At 41.5% G+C, this 17,373-nt stretch overlaps 1 protein-coding gene across 2 annotated transcripts in view; it reads left to right on the top strand.

Annotated features, from left to right (window-relative positions):
* LOC105922322 (trimethylguanosine synthase) overlaps window positions 1-17,373 on the top strand; it is a 351,997-nt gene that overhangs the window by 59,453 nt on the left and 275,171 nt on the right. The gene's annotated exons all lie outside the window — the stretch shown is intronic.

Raw genomic sequence — 17,373 nt, forward strand, 5'->3', positions numbered from 1 at the left:
TCCCAGTACAGGATTTGGACCAAACTGACAGAGTACAATCACCCGGTGATACTGAACACAACTATGTTAACGGCTAATGGTTAGCATGTTGCTAACCGGAAGTAGCTCTAGGAAGGTCTCACCAACTTCTGCTTCACAGAGTCTGTTCTTCATTTAGAGAGAAAGCTCCACAAGAAATTTGGGCTACGTGGCATAAAGCATCTCCAAGCTATGAAGTGTCAAACATCCAATGCTTTTCAATGGAGGACAAAACCCCTTATGATCCCAAAAATGCATGCCCATATATGGGGCTACAGTATAGCTCAGATGGAAAGTGCAGGCTTTGCATGCAAGAGGTTGTGGGATCGAAACTCCTGTGGGAGACTAAGAGTTTTGTATTATAATCCCCACAGTGTGTATATTAAAACATGTGTGCTGATCCAATGAAGTATTTTTTGTACCACCCGCCATTTTGAGTTACCATGGCAACGTTATAAACAACGTCTTTTCTCCCTATTTGAGGCACTTCCCAGTACAGGATTGGGACCAAACTGACAGAGTACACTCCCCCGGTGATACTGAACACAACCATGTTAGCGGCTAACGGTTAGCATGTTGCTAACAGGAAGTAGCTCTAGGAAGCCTGTACAAACTTCTGCTGGACAGATTTGGTGAATTTTAGGATTTTCTCCCTTTTTAGGCACTTCTACGTACAGGATTTCACACAAACTAACAGAGTAACATCACCCGGTGATACTGAACACAGCCATGCTAGCGGCTAACCGTTAGCATGTTGCTAACCGGAAATAGCTTTAGGAAGGTCCTACCAACTGCTGCTTAGCCAGAGTTCTTCTGCCTTTACAGACAGAGAGGGCTGCAGCTGTCAGTGAGTCTCCATGACAACGCTGCTAGCAAGAGGCTCCTAGGAGGTCCATTGACTTAACATGGCACCTTTCAATGGCCGCTGCGAGGGCTGTGAAGACCGTAGGAACCTGAAATTCGCAGTGTTACTTCCTGTTACTATTTCTGACGGTACGGTACGCACCAAGTGGCAGGCGCCTTGCTAAATTTCTTCAGAAATTTTTCTAGTTATTCTTTATTATTATTCCGTCACGGCTAATGCGGCCCGAACCGTAGCGTGCACCCCCACAATATAGGTATCAAAACCTGTGGCTCGATTACGAAATGTGTGCTACTACTTTTATTGGGGTTTCGAGTTACCATGGCGACAAAATTAGCGAAAACACCCCCCAAAAACCCCCATAGGAATGAATGGAGTCGGGTAGAAAGAAAGCCTCAAAAAAGCCTCCAAATGACCAATTTCAACGCTGTACTGTGTCGTCATGCTTTCACCTACGAACACCGTTTAACTTCCAGTTTGTAGATATATCTGTGAACTATTCAGAAGTGAAAACGGGATGTGGATATCTTTTATCATCTCCTCACAGTTACTCCTCAAAGCTCATGTCCAAAAATCAGCGAAATCATCGTTTACAATGAAAGTCAATGACAGAATTCTCCAACCGCTAGAGTGGCCCACTCTAGCTTTTTTAAAGATTTCAAAACTCCGAACAACTTGACCTTACTCGCTCAATTTTCACTCTACGTAGACAAATTATACATCAAAACGTAGGTATTTTTGTCAGGATTCGGGAAATGTAACCCTCATTGGTGTGGCATTTATAGATTTTTCGCAAATCACCTCAGACCGACACAAACCCGAAACCTCCCCCATTCATTTCCTATGGAGCGGTTTTGAAAAATGACGTCTAAAAATCCAAAACATCACATGTTTTCGCATCGTCGCTACTCCTAAACCGTTTTATGTACAGACATGAGACTTTCACACATGAATGTCCCAACCCTTCTGGCACTCAAGAAAAATGAATTTTGTGGATAACTGTTACGGTTTTTCCACAGGAACAATTTGTTCGGGAGTAGCGAATGTGCAAAATCCTGAAATCGCTTTGGAGCTGCATTTTCCCACATCATCCACTTTTTTACATCGTCGCTGTGCCTACACCGATTTTTGTAAAAATATGAAAATGAGCTACATGGTCATCAAAAGCCTGCTGATACTCACAGTGAAAGAATTATTTTGATATCTCTTATACTTTTTTAGCCAGAGCGATTTGTTCGGGATCATTTTCAGAGGATTTCTGAAATTTCATAAAAATGTCTGGCCCGCTGCAGCTGTGTCAGTGAGTTTCCATGACGACGGAACTCTGAGGGCCAGTGGGAGACGTTCCATTGAGATAGAATGGCAACTTTCGACGTCAGCTGCAGCGGCTGTGATGAATGTAGAAATCTGAAATTCGCACAGTCACTTCCTCTTAACATTTTAAAATTTTCATGTGACTTTCAGCCATGTGTCAGTTTTCTGTCCCATTTTGGATTTTACATGCTTTCCTATTGGGTCTTTGCTTCCAACAGGACCTGGCATGATGCCTAGACACGACCCACTTGGCCAATACAGCACCACCCACATGTGGGAAATGGCACTACACACCATGTTGGTCAAATGTTGAGCTCTGGGCCCAGATGTGGTGAGGCTGAGTTGCTAAAGGAGGCCAATCTGACCAATGAACTTTGGTCACGTTTGGTGACATTAAGTATTGGCACCCCTATTTGAGGCACTTCCCAGTACAGGATTTGGACCAAACTAACAGAGTACACTCACCCAGTGATACCAAACACAACCATGTTAGCGGCTAACGGTTAGCATGTTGCTAACTGGAAGTACCTCTAGGAAGGTCTCACCAACTTCTGCTTTACAGAGTCTGTTCTTCATTTAGAGAGAAAGCTCCACAAAAAATTTGGGCTACGTGGCATAAAGCATCTCCAAGCTATGAGGTGTCAAACATCCAATGCTTTTCAATGGAGGACCAAACCCATTATGGTCCCAATAATGCATGCCCATATATGGAGCTATAGTATAGCTCAGAGGGAGAGTGCAGGCTTACCATGCAAGAGGTCGTGGGATCGATTCCCGGCGTGGGAGACTAAGAGTTTTGTATTACAATCCCCACAGTGTGTGTATTAAAACATGTGTGCTGATCCCATGAAGTATTTTTTTGTACCACCCGCCATTTTGTGTTACCATGGCAACGTTATAAACGACGTTTTTTCTCCCTATTTGAGACTCATCCCAGTACAGGATTTGGACCAAACTAACAGAGTACACTCACCCAGTGATACCATACACAACCATGTTAGCAGCTAACGGTTAGCATATTGCTAACCGGAAGTAGCTATAACAAGCTTGTACAAACTCCTGCTTGACAGATTTGGTGAATTTTAGGATTTTCTCCCTTTTTAGGCACTTCTCAGTACAGGATTTCAACCAAACTAACAGAGTAACATCACCCGGTGATACTGAACACAGCCATGCTAGCGGCTAACCGTTAGCATGTTGCTAACCAGAAATAGCTTTAGGAAGGTCCTACCAACTGCTGCTTAGCCAGAGTTCTTCTGCCTTTACAGACAGAGAGAGGGCTGCAGCTGTCAGTGAGTCTCCATGACAACGCTGCTAGCAAGAGGCTCCTAGGAGGTCCATTGACTTAACATGGCACCTTTCAACGGCCGCTGCGGGGGCTGTGAAGACCGTAGGAAGCTGAAATTTGCAGTGTTGCTTCCTCTTGCTATTTCTGATGGTACAGTACGCACCAAGTGGCAGGCGCCTTACATAGGCGCTGTAATAGGCCCTGCCAATGCAAATGCATGGGCAGGGCCTATTACTATGCACCTCTAAACGGACTATATCTTATTAGGCGCCTGCCTTGCATGTGCAATGAGGAGGCAGTGCTGTGCGAAGCACAGCACTGCCTCCCAATGCAAATGCATGGGCAGGGCCTATTACTATGCACCTCTAAACGGCTTCTTTATTATTAATATTCTTAATTATTTGTGCGTCAATGCGGCCCGAACCGTAGCTTGCACCCCCACAATATAGGTATCAAAACGTGCGGTTCGGTCGGCAATAGTGTGCTACTACTTTTATTGGGGTTTCGAGTTACCATGGCGACAAAATTAACGAAAACCCACCCCAAAAAAACCCATAGGAATGAATGGAGTCGGGGGGGAAAAAAAAGCCTCAAAATGACCATTTTCAACGCTGTACTGTGTCGTCATGCTTTCACCTACGAACACCGTTTAACTTCCAGTTTGTAGATATATCTGTGAACTACTCAGAAGTGAAAACGGGATGTGGATATCTGTTATCGTCTCCTCACAAGTACTCCTCAAAGCTCATGTCCAAAAATCAGCGAAATCATCGTTTACAATGAAAGTCAATGACGGAATTCTCCAACCGCTAGAGTGGCCCACTCTAGCTTTTTTAAAGATTTCAAAACTCCGAACAACTTGACCTTACTCGCTCAATTTTCACTCTACGTAGACAAGTTATACATCAAAACGTAGGTATTTTTGTCAGGATTCGGGAAATGTAACCCTCATTGGTGTGGCATTTATAGATTTTTCGCAAATCACCTCAGAGCGACACAAACCCGAAACCTCCCCCATTCATTTCCTATGGAGCGGTTTTGAAAAATGACGTCTAAAAATCCAAAACATCACATGTTTTCGCATCGTCGCTACTCCTAAACCGTTTTATGTACAGACATGAGACTTTCACACATGAATGTCCCAACCCTTCTGGCACTCAAGAAAAATGAATTTTGTGGATAACTGTTACGGTTTTTCCACAGGAACAATTTGTTCGGGAGTAGCGAATGTGCAAAATCCTGAAATCGCTTTGGAGCTGCATTTTCCCACATCATCCACTTTTTTACATCGTCGCTGTGCCTACACCGATTTTTGTAAAAATATGAAAATGAGCTACATAGTCATCAAAAGCCTGCTGATACTCACAGTGAAAGAATTATTTTGATATCTCTTATACTTTTTTAGCCAGAGCGATTTGTTCGGGATCATTTTCAGAGGATTTCTGAAATTTCATAAAAATGTCCTTTAGATCATAATTTTTTACGCCTTTATTAAACTTTTTCCAGCAAAAACCGATAGCAAGTCTTCTTCCCCTATCCTTTACGAAATAAACACAGAAAAAATTACGTCTCTACCATTTACGGTTCCGGAGAAATCGTGCGTTGTTCGAGGTAAAGTTCTCCATTATAATCCAATAGGCAGACTTGGACACCAAGTGTCTGCACTTTTTTAGACTGGCCCGCTGCAGCTGTGTCAGTGAGTTTCCATGACGACGGAACTCTGAGGGCCAGTGGGAGACGTTCCATTGAGATAGAATGGCAACTTTCATCGCTCACTGCAGCGCCTGTGATTAATGTAGAAATCTGAAATTCGCACAGTCACTTCCTCTTAACATTTTAAAATTTTCATGTGACTTTCAGCCATGTGTCAGTTTACTGTCCCATTTTGGATTTTACATGCTTTCCTATTGGGTCTTTGCTTCCAACAGGACCTGGCATGATAACCAGACACAACCCAATTGGCCAATACAGCACCACCCACCTGTGGGAAATGGCGCTACTGACAATTTTGGTCAAATGTTGAGTTCTATGCCCAGATGTGGTGAGGCTGAGTTGCTAAAGGAGGCCAATCTGACCCAAGAACTTTGGTCACGTTTGGTGACATTAAGTATTGGCACCCCTGTTTGAGGCACTTCCCAGTACAGGATTTGGACCAAACTGACAGAGTACAATCACCCGGTGGTACTGAACACAACCGTGTTAGCGGCTAACGGTTAGCATGTTGCTAACCGGAAGTAGCTCTAGGAAGGTCTCACCAACTTCTGCTTCACAGAGTCTGTTCTTACCTTAGAGAGAAAGCTCCACAAGACATTTGGGCTACGTGGCATAAAGCATCTCCAAGCTATGAGGTGTCAAACATCCAATGCTTTTCAATGGGGGACCAAGCCCCTTATGGTCCTAATACTGCATGGCCATATATGGCGCTAGAGTATAGCTCAGATGGAAAGTGCAGGCTTTGCATGCAAGAGGTTGTGGGTCCGAAACCTGGCATGGGTGACTAAGATTTTTGTGTTATAATCCTCACAGTGTGTATATTAAAACATGTGTGCTGATCCCATGAAGTATTTTTTTGTACCACCCGCCATTTTGAGTTACCATGGCAACATTATAAATGACGTATTTTCTCCCTATTTGAGGCTCATCCCAGTACAGGATTTGGACCAAACTAACAGAGTACACTCACCCAGTGATACCAAACACAATCATGTTAGCGGCTAACGGTTAGCATGTTGCTAACCGGAAGTAGCTCTAGGAAGCCTGTACAAACTTCTGCTTGACAGATTTGGTGAATTTTAGCGTTTTCTCCCTTTTGAGGCACTTCTCAGTATAGGATTTCAACCAAACTAACAGAGTAACATCACCCGGTGATACTGAACACAACCATGCTAGCGGCTAACCGTTAGCATGTTGCTAACCAGAAGTAGCTTTAGGAAGGTCCTACCAACTTCTGCTTAGCCAGGGTTCTTCTGCCTTTACAGACAGAGAGGGCTGCAGCTGTCAGTGAGTCTCCATGACAACACTGCTAGCAAGAGGCTCCTAGGAGGTCCATTGACTTACCATGGAAATTCAACGGCCTCTGCGAGGGCTGTGAAGACCGTAGGAACCTGAAATTCGCAGTGTTACTTCCTGTTAGTATTTGTGACGGTACGGTACGCACCAAGAGGCAGGCGCCTTGCTAAATTTCTTCAGAAATTTTTCTAGTTATTCTTTACTTCCATTTCCGTCACGATTAATGCGGCCTGAACCGTAGCGAGCACCCCCACAATATAGGTATCAAAACGTCCGGCTCGGTCAGGAATAGTGTGCTACTACGTTTATTGGGGTTTCGAGTTACCATGGCAACAAAATTAGCGAAAAACCACCCCCAAAAAAACCCATAGGAATGAATGGAGTCGGGTAGAAAGAAAGCCTCAAAAAAGCCTCCAAATGACCATTTTCAACGCTGTACTGTATCATCATGCTTTCACCTACAAACACTGTTTAACTTCCAGTTTGTAGATATATCTGTGAGCTACTCAGAAGTGAAAACGGGATGTTGATATCTTTTATCGTCTCTTCACAGTTACTCCTCAAAGCTCATGTCCAAAAATCAGCGAAATCATCATTTACAATGAAAGTCAATGACGGAATTCTCCAACCGCTAGAGTGGCCCTCTCTAGCTTTTTTAAAAATTTCAAAACTCCGAACAACTTGAGCTCACTCGCTCAATTTTCACTCTACATAAACAAATTATACATCAAAACGTAGGTATTTTTGTCAGGATTCTGGAAATGTAACCCTCATTGGTGTGGCATTTATAGATTTTTCGCAAATCACCTCAGACCGACACAAACCCGAAACCTCCCCCATTCATTTCCTATGGAGCGCTTTTGAAAAATGACGTCTAAAAATCCAAAACATCACATGTTTTCGCATTGTCGCTACTCCTAAACCGTTTTATGTACAGACATGAGACTTTCACACATGAATGTCCCAACCCTTCTGGCACTCACAAAAAAGGAATTTTGTGGATAACTGTTACGGTTTTTCCGCAGGAACAATTTGTTCGGGAGTAGCGAATGTGCAAAATCCTAAAAACGCTTTGGAGCTGCATTTTCCCACATCAACCACTTTTTTACATTGTCGCTGTGTCTACACCGATTTTTGTACAAACATAAAAATGAGCTTCATGGTCCTCAAAAGCCTGCTGATACTCAAAGTGAAAGAATTATTTTGATATCTCTTATACTTTTTGAGCTACAGCAATTTGTTCGGGATCGTTTTTAGAGGATTTCTGAAATTCCATAAAAATCTCCTTTATATCATAATTTTTTACGCCTTTATTAAACTTTTTCCAGCAAAGAACGATAGCTTCTCTTCTTCCTCTATCCGTTACGAACTAAACGCAGAAAAAATTATATCTCTACCATTTATGGATCAGGAGATATGAAGCGTTGTTCGGGGCAAAGTTCTCCATTATAATCCAATGGGACTTTTTGTGACCAAACTGTCTGCACTTCTGTAGACAGTCGCTGCAGGTGTGTGAGTGAGTTTCCATGACAACGGAACTCTGAGGGCCAGAGGGAGACGCTCCATTGAGATACAATGGCAACTTTCATCGCTCACTGCAGTGGCTGTGATTAATGTAGAAATCTGAAATTCGCACAGTCACTTCCTCTTAACATTTTAAAATTTTCATGTGACTTTCAGCCATGTGTCAGTTTTCTGTCTCATGTTGGATTTCACATGCTTTCCTATTGGGCCTTTGCTTCCAACAGGACCTGGCATGATGCCCAGACACGACCCAATTGGCCAATACAGCACCACCCACACGTGGGAAATGGCACTACACACCATTTTGGTCAAATGTTGAGTTCTGGGCCCAGATGTGGTGAGGCTGAGTTGCTAAAGGAGGCCATTCTGACCCATGAATTTTGGTCACGTTTGGTGACATTAAGTTTTGGCACCCCTTTTTGAGGCACTTCCCAGTACAGGATTTGGACCAAACTGACAGAGTGCAATCACCCGGTGATAGTGAACACAAGCTTGTAAGCAGCTAACTGTTAGCATGTTGCTAACCGGAAGTAGTTTTAGGAAGGTCTCACCAACTTCTGCTTCACAGAGTCTGTTCTTACTTTAGAGAGAAAGCTCCACAAGAAATTTGGGCTACATCGCATAAAGCATCTCCAAGCTATGAGGTGTCAAACATCCAATGCTTTTCAATGGGGGACCAAACCCCTTATGGTCCCAATAATGCATGACCATATATGGTGTTATAGTATAGCTCAGAGGGAGAGTGCAGGCTTTGCATGCAAGAGGTCGTGGTATCGATTCCTGGTGTGGGAGACTTTGAGTTTTATATTATAATCCCCACAGTGTGTGTATATAAAAACATGTGTGCTGATCCCATGAAGTATCTTTTTGTACCACCCGCCTTTTTGAGTTACCATGGCAACGTTATAAATGACGTATTTTCTCCCTATTTGAGGCACATCCCTTTACAGGATTTGGACCAAACTGACAGAGTACAATCACCCGGTGATACTGAACACAACCATGCTAGCGGCTAACGGTTAGCATGTTGCTAACCGGAAGTAGCTCTAGGAAGCTCCTACAAACTTCTGCTTGACAGATTTGGGGAATTTTAGGATTTTCTCCCTTTTTAGGCACTTCTCAGTACAGGATTTCAAACAAACTAACAGCCTCAAAAAAGCCTCCAAATGACCATTTTCAAAGCAGTACTGTGTCATCATGCTTTCACCTACGAACACTGTTTAACTTCCAGTTTGTAGATATATCTGTGAGCTACTCAGAAGTGAAAACGGGATGTGGATATCTTTTATCGTCTCTTCACAGTTACTCCTCAAAGCTCATGTCCAAAAATCAGCGAAATCATCATTTATAATGAAAGTCAATGACGGAATTCTCCAACCGCCAGAGTGGCCCACTCTAGCTTTTTTAAAGATTTAAAAACTCCGAACAACTTGAGCTCACTCGCTCAATTTTCACTCTACATAAACAAATTATACATCAAAACGTAGGTATTTTTGTCAGGATTCGGGAAATGTAACCCTCATTGGTGTGGCATTTATAGATTTTTCGCAAATCACCTCAGACTGACACAAACCTGAAACCTCCCCCATTCATTTCCTATGGAGCAGTTTTGAAAAATGACGTCTGAAAATCCAAAACATCACATGTTTTCGCATCGTCGCTACTCCTAAACCGTTTTATGTACAGGCATGAGACTTTCACACATGAATGTCCCAACCCTTCTGGCACTCACAAAAAAAGAATTTTGTGGATAACTGTTACAGTTTTTCCGCAGGAACAATTTGTTCGGGATTAGCAAATGTGCAAATTCCTAAAAAAACGCTTTGGAGCTGCATTTTCCCACATCATCCACTTTTTTACATCGTTGCTGTGCCTACACCGATTCTTGTACAAACATAAAAATGAGCACCCTAGTCCTCAAAAGCCTGCTGATACTCACGGTGAAAGAATTATTTTGATATCTCTTATACTTTTTGAGCTACAGCGATTTGTTCGGGACCCTTTTTAGATGATTTCTGAAATTCCTTAAAAATCCCCTTTATATCATGATTTTACGCCTTTATTAAACTTTTTCCAGCAAAAAACAATAGCTTGACTTCTTCCCCTATATGTTACGAACTAAACGCAGAAAAAATTACGTCTCTACCTTTTACGGATCAGGAGATATAGAGCGTTGTTCGAGGCAAAGTTCTCCATTATAATCCAAAAGGCAGACTCTGACACAAAGTGTCTGCACTTGAGTAGACGGGCCAGCTGCAGGCGTGAGTGAGTTTCCATGACAACGGAACTCTGAGGGCCAGAGGGAGATGCTCCATTGGGATACAATGGCAACTTTCAATGCTCACTGCAGTGGCTGTGATTAATGTAGAAATCTGAAATTCGCACAGTCACTTCCTCTAGCTGTGTGAAGCTGACACCCCACCCACGTCAAAAAATTCAGCAAATAGTCTGAATGGTTAGTGCTCCGTTTGTGCAGGTTTGTGCCGTTGAAATTTTCGTTTGTGCAGTTTTGGTTTCTGAGATATTAAAAATTATTTTTTAGGTCATCTAGAGTTCACTATCCCCCCATATCGCTCCAAAACAAACCAAAGTGGGCTAGTTCGTTAGTGCTCCGTTTGTGCAGGTTTGTGCCGTTGAAATTTTCGTTTGTGCAACTTTCGTTTTTGAGAAATTAAAAGTTATAATTTTGGCCGATGACGTCACCATCCCCCCATATCGCTCCAAAACAAACCAAAGTGGGCTAGTTCGTTAGTGCTCCGTTTGTGCAGGTTTGTGCCGTTGAAATTTTCGTTTGTGCAGTTTTGGTTTCGGAGATATTAAAAATTATTTTTTAGGTCATCTAGAGTTCACCATCCCCCCATATCGCTCCAAAACAAACCAAAGTGGGCTAGTTCGTTAGTGCTCCGTTTGTGCAGGTTTGTGCCGTTGAAATTTTCGTTTGTGCTACTTTGGTTTCGGAGATATTATGAAATTTACTTTCAGCCGATGACGTCATCCCAGCCCGCCACTTCAAAACAAAGCGCTAAGTTTTTCTTTCTTTGCTGGTGCTGAGCTGGATCTAAAACCAAAGTAGGCTACTTTTTTAGTGCTTCGTTTGTGCAGGTTTGTGCCGTTAAAATTGTCATTTGTGCTGCTTTGGTTTCGGAGAAATGAATTTTAATTTCAGACGATGACGTCATCCCAGCCCGCCGCTTCAAAACAAAGCGCTAAGTTTTTCTTTCTTTGCTGGTGCTGAGCTGGATCCAAAACAAACCACGGTAGGCTACTTTTTCAGTGCCTCGTTTGTGCTGGTTTGTGCCGTTGAAATTAGCGTTTGTGCTGCTTTGGTTTTGAAGATATTAAAGAATATTTGTTAAGGTCATCCAGAGTTCACCATCCCCCCCATTTTGCTTCGAATCCGACCAAACTGGTCTACTTTTTTTGTGCTTTGTTTGTGCAGGTTTGTGCCGTTAAAATTGTCATTTGTGCTGCTTTGGTTTCGGAGATATTATGAATTTTAATTTCAGACGATGACGTCATCCCAGCCCGCCGCTTCAAAACAAAGCGCTAAGTTTTTCTTTCTTTGCTGGTGCTGAGCTGGATCCAAAACCAAAGTAGGTTACTTTTTTAGTGCTTCGTTTGTGCAGGTTTGTGCCGATAAAATGAGCCTTTGTGCTGCTTTGGTTTCCGATTCAAACTGTATGCTTTATACTTTCAGGTGATCACCTGACCAACTGAATTGATTACACGTGCATAAATTTCACCTGCTGCTGCTGTTTCACGCTGTTTTTGAGCCTGTAAATTCTTGTCAGCAATTTAGTCTGGGACAAAGGTAAATCATATGTTATTGCCAACATTGGAAAAAACGTATGTCTTTTTGATATATTTCTACTGATAAACTAGTAACATTACTATGAAGTTGTGTCATTTACCGAGCCTGTTTTGCCCCCTACAGCGTTCTTATTAAATTATTTATATATTCCTGCTTATTGACAAAGATCTCTTGGGAAACGTGTTTATATTGTTTTGTTTTTTTTAGTTTCCGCTGTTAGAAGTATGCTTATTTTATATAGTGGCTTGGTTGGCACACGGAAAGAAAAGTGATTATTCAACAACAGCAAGCCATGAAGTCGACACATGAAGGCAGTTTCACCACGAGTCCCATCTCATGGATCTCAGCCTCCTGACTGAGGGGAGAGGCTGGAACAGTCCATGTGCAGGATGGCTGGCGTCCTTAATGATGTTCTTCATTGGTGTAAAAAGATGTGGTCAGATCTACCGTTTGGTCTCACTTTTCTCAAGAAAAGCAGTTATTAATTTTGTATTTTTCTTTTGTCATGCATGTTATTTAAGCTGCTATTGTAAAATGTCTTATTGTTTTGTACTTTATTCCTTTAATAAATATTACGATTTATTCTGTCTCATTTAAAGAACCTTACTTTAGGCAGCAATGTCAAGTAACCCACCAATACATTTACCTTTCTCCAAAGTAATTTAATATTATCCTCTCAGAAATGAAGGGGGGAAGCACCTGCCTATACACACGCCTTGCTCAAAACCTCACGATCTGCAACCGTTATGATATGCTTATAACTTCTGAAACTATTTTACCTGTTACTTATATTGTATTTTAAAATAACTGGGCTTTTTTTAAGGTGGTTTTGATAATCCTATTCACATCGTGGACAGTTATTTTCCGCATATTCGGCAGCAAACGGGTAAAAAAAAGCCAATGAAAAAAACGGAAGTGCACAGCACGTAGGCAATTGAACTAAGTAATTTGGTTCAATTGAACCAAGTAATTTACTTTTGTTTAACATTTGAAATGCTTCAAATCTTAATTTGCAATTTCTCACCTTAAATGTAAGAATTTTTAGAACGGCATTAAGCGTTTGGCAAATTTGATATATAAAGTCGTGAAGATTCTTTTTTTTTTTTTTTTAAGATTCTGCAAGTTTATATATGAAGTCCTCACGCAATGCCATAGGGAGTGACGCCACCCAGTGAGCCAGTGATCTTGTCTAGGCGGCAAGAGCATTAGCCTTTAAAACTTTGAATAGTCTTATTTATTTATTTTTTGGCTTAAAATTGACATTCTTGGAATTTTTTGGACATCTGTCAAATGAGATTTTTGGAACAAGGTAAGAGAATAAATAGTGGGATATTCTTGGTTAAATGCCATACATACAGGGCTAGCTGCCACATGGGAGTAAATCCTAGCACCAAATAAGTTATTTTTAGTCACACTTGCACATGACAACTATGTCATATTTAGCTAACTTGGCCAGGGGATCAGGAAGTTAATTTCATACACTGCAATGCATATTTCTGGAAATCCACAATTCAATTACATTTTAAGTCCAGACTTGAATTTCTTGAAACATTCTGCAAGGCTTCACAATGATTAGGTGATTAGGCACATCTGTAGACTCCAGAGCTAAGACACATTTTTAAAGTTGAACTGATACTTTAATTGAACATTAACAAGTAGTAAAAATGCATAAATGCCATCTAGAATTACGTAAGACGACTAAGGTTTCAAGTTGTAACAATTCTATAATATTAATTTTTCATGGCATGACAGATATTATAGGCCAGCATGTTTGATTTAATGCTAATCAGTCTTTTTATTCTTTAACTAGATGCCTCGACAGCCATCCGTAGACAGGGATTCCCTTTTTGCAGTTCTCTGCACTTCAAAAGAGGCCATCTTTCTAAATGGCAAAATAGCCACTCCAGCTGCCACTATTTGGAGAGAACTAAGTCAGCAGCTGGAAAATAAGATGTCTCCAAAAGCCCTGTACACTTTTGTAAAGTTAAACAGACACAACATCTGGTCATGTTTGGAGATCAATGAGCAGGAAACTGATCCTGAGAGCAGTGTGGACACAGAGTTTGATTCTGGCTCCATTTCTCCTGGACTGGACAGCTGCTCAGTTTTTCAGCTTGAAGTCCCTTTTGAGTAATGGATGAAATTTGTACCTGAAAAAGTACAATACAATGACAAGTTTTCATCATCCGGCAAAAGGGAATATCTGATTTTGAAGCCAGGCACTTGGAGTCATGCTCAACCACCTGATCTGGAAAAAAGTTAAAAGTACATGCACATTTGTGTTCCAGAGAGCAAAAGTTTATTCATCTAGAACCAGCAACTACATAGACATTAAGGGCTTCTGTAAAGAGTGTCAAGGCCATGTTAAAATGACATGTGCCAGAGAACCAACAGTCAACAGCCCAATGGTTCTCGAGTGTTCCATCGAAGACACTGATATCTCCCTGCACACTGGCCGTTCCAAGAGGTTCATGTCTGGAGACCTTCGTGCACAGATTTCCTGTGTTTATGCAGGATGGAGCCGGCTGTATGGAGGTCAGCGAAGGCATCAGATTTGATGGATATTGGAGATCCTGAGCCAAGTCACCTACCAAATTTGGCGACCCTACGAAAAGCAAAGCAAGAGAGAAGAGATTTGGAATTAGGTGACAAAGATCCAATTTTGTCTTTGCAATTGCTAAAATATAGCACACCTCACAGTGGTTGTATAAGAGACATTGGTCTAGACAAGTTCTTCTGCCACTATTGAAGTCCAACTCAGCTCCATGTGTATAGAGCATTGTCCAAAAAATGCCCCTCTGTAGTTTGCTTTGATGCAACAGGCTCGGTTGTGAAAAGACTTGTGAGACCAAATGGTACATCTGGCCACATCTTCCTTTATCAGGGCGTTCTGACGGGGGACAATTCCTCAGTCCCAGTTGTGCAAATGCTGTCAGAGAGACACGACATTAATGCTATTGCAACATGGCTGACAGAATGGCTTCGTACGGGTGCTGCTGTACCAAAGGAAGCCGTGAGTGACTTTTCTCTGGCTATTCTTGGTGCATTGGTGAAGGCCTTCACTCCTTACCCTGATCTGAAGACGTACATCAACGAATGCTTCCGTGTGCTACTTGGGAACCAGTCTGGGAAACTTCCGCCTTGTTTTATCAGGGTGGATGTCTGCACCAAACAATAAGGCAATTAAAGTATACAGGCTTATATAACGCAGAAAACATACCCAAACTAAAAACAATAGCAAAAAACTTGCCAAAAACAAATAATCACACGGTTAGCCTCTAAAATCGAACAACACTGTAAGGAACAATCTCCTAAAACCTTCCTTTGTCCACCTAAACTAAACCTTTAATTAGGCTGAAGGACCACTCCAATTTTTACTAGCTTTATGCATGAAGTGGGAAATATTGTTCAACTATGAACATATTGACTGTGTTATCAGCTGAAAGTATAAAGCATATAGATTGAATTAGAAAAGCCTAAAAAAATAGACCAATTTGGTTTGTTTTGTATTAAGCTCAGCACAAAATCGTAGCGCTCCGCAAAAACTATTGGGATGCAAATCTTAATTAAACATTTGAGTTTACTCCAAGGTTGTCGTTGATAATTGAAAAAAAATATGGTTGCTATTGCCCTGGTTATATAAGACTTGTGAATTATGAATCAAGCTTTAAAAAAAACGAAGAGCTCCAGTTCATTTTGCAGTGTCGGGCTCTGATGACTTCCACTGTCGAAATAAAATTCATAATATCTCCGAAACCAACGCAGCACAAACGCCAATTTTAACGGCACAAACCTGCACAAACAAAGCACAAAAAAAGTAGACCAGTTTGGTCGGATTCGAAGCAAAATGGGGGGGATGGTGAACTCTGGATGACCTTAACAAATATTCTTTAATATCTTCAAAACCAAAGCAGCACAAACGCTAATTTCAACGGCACAAACCAGCACAAACGAGGCACTGAAAAAGTAGCCTACCGTGGTTTGTTTTGGATCCAGCTCAGCACCAGCAAAGAAAGAAAAACTTAGCGCTTTGTTTTGAAGCGGCGGGCTGGGATGACGTCATCGTCTGAAATTAAAATTCATATCTCCGAAACCAAAGCAGCACAAATGACAATTTTAACGGCACAAACCTGCACAAACGAAGCACTAAAAAAGTAGCCTACTTTGGTTTTAGATCCAGCTCAGCACCAGCAAAGAAAGAAAAACTTAGCGCTTTGTTTTGAAGTGGCGGGCTGGGATGACGTCATCGGCTGAAAGTAAATTTCATAATATCTCCGAAACCAAAGTAGCACAAACGAAAATTTCAACGGCACAAACCTGCACAAACGGAGCACTAACGAACTAGCCCACTTTGGTTTGTTTTGGAGCGATATGGGGGGATGGTGAACTCTAGATGACCTAAAAAATAATTTTTAATATCTCCGAAACCAAAACTGCACAAACGAAAATTTCAACGGCACAAACCTGCACAAACGGAGCACTAACGAACTAGCCCACTTTGGTTTGTTTTGGAGCGATATGGAGGGATGGTGACGTCATCGGCCAAAATTATAACTTTTAATTTCTCAAAAACGAAAGTTGCACAAACGAAAATTTCAACGGCACAAACCTGCACAAACGGAGCACTAACGAACTAGCCCACTTTGGTTTGTTTTGGAGCGATATGGGGGGATAGTGAACTCTAGATGACCTAAAAAATAATTTTTAATATCTCAGAAACCAAAACTGCACAAATGAAAATTTCAACGGCACAAACCTGCACAAACGGAGCACTAACCATTCAGACTATTTGCTGAATTTTTTGACGTGGGTGGGGTGTCAGCTTCACACAGCTCAGTGCTCGGGCTGAGGCTGATGACGTGTCACGAGCACACGAGCACACGAGAACGCTCAAGAACGCATATTGAGAAACGGCCTAGCAGCACTACAGTGTATTATATAGCTCAGTGAGCCTGCCACGCTCAGACAAGAGTTGAAAATTGGCAGTAGCAGATTCGAGAAGTTGTGTTCACTGACCTGTAGTTGTAATGGAAAATTTTGCCCAAGATGAGCAAAGATATAATGAGTTTTTGTTTTTGTGAAAACCTCTGGAGAAGATTTTTAAAAACTCAAATAGATTTTGCATGTGTGTGTTTTTTTGTACAAGTATTTTAGTTTTAGAAGTAAATATTTTTGAGGTGCAACTTCTCACATCACAATTCGCATCTTTATGTCCAAGATATGATGTTTTTTTTTGTTTTGTTTTTTACCTCCGCACAAATTCCCTCTATCATCGACGTTCAATCCAGTAGTTGGCGGTATATTAACCTTAAGTTGGTTTGCCAACCGCCATTTAGGTTAAAAAAAAAGAAGCAGCGGAGGAAGAAATTAAGCTTGCAATGGGTGGAGGAGATTCGACCAATCAGGGTGGTGGTGTGCACAGATTCTAAAGCAGTAGTGGAAAGTATTAAGGGAGAAGGAAATGATAGAAAAGATTTGGTATTAGAAATTCATAATATTTTATTCAGATTATATAGGGGTGGCATAGATGTTTGGTTTTGTTGGGTA

Source organism: Fundulus heteroclitus, unplaced genomic scaffold, assembly GCF_011125445.2.
Source record: "Fundulus heteroclitus isolate FHET01 unplaced genomic scaffold, MU-UCD_Fhet_4.1 scaffold_79, whole genome shotgun sequence".
NCBI lineage: Eukaryota > Metazoa > Chordata > Actinopteri > Cyprinodontiformes > Fundulidae > Fundulus > Fundulus heteroclitus.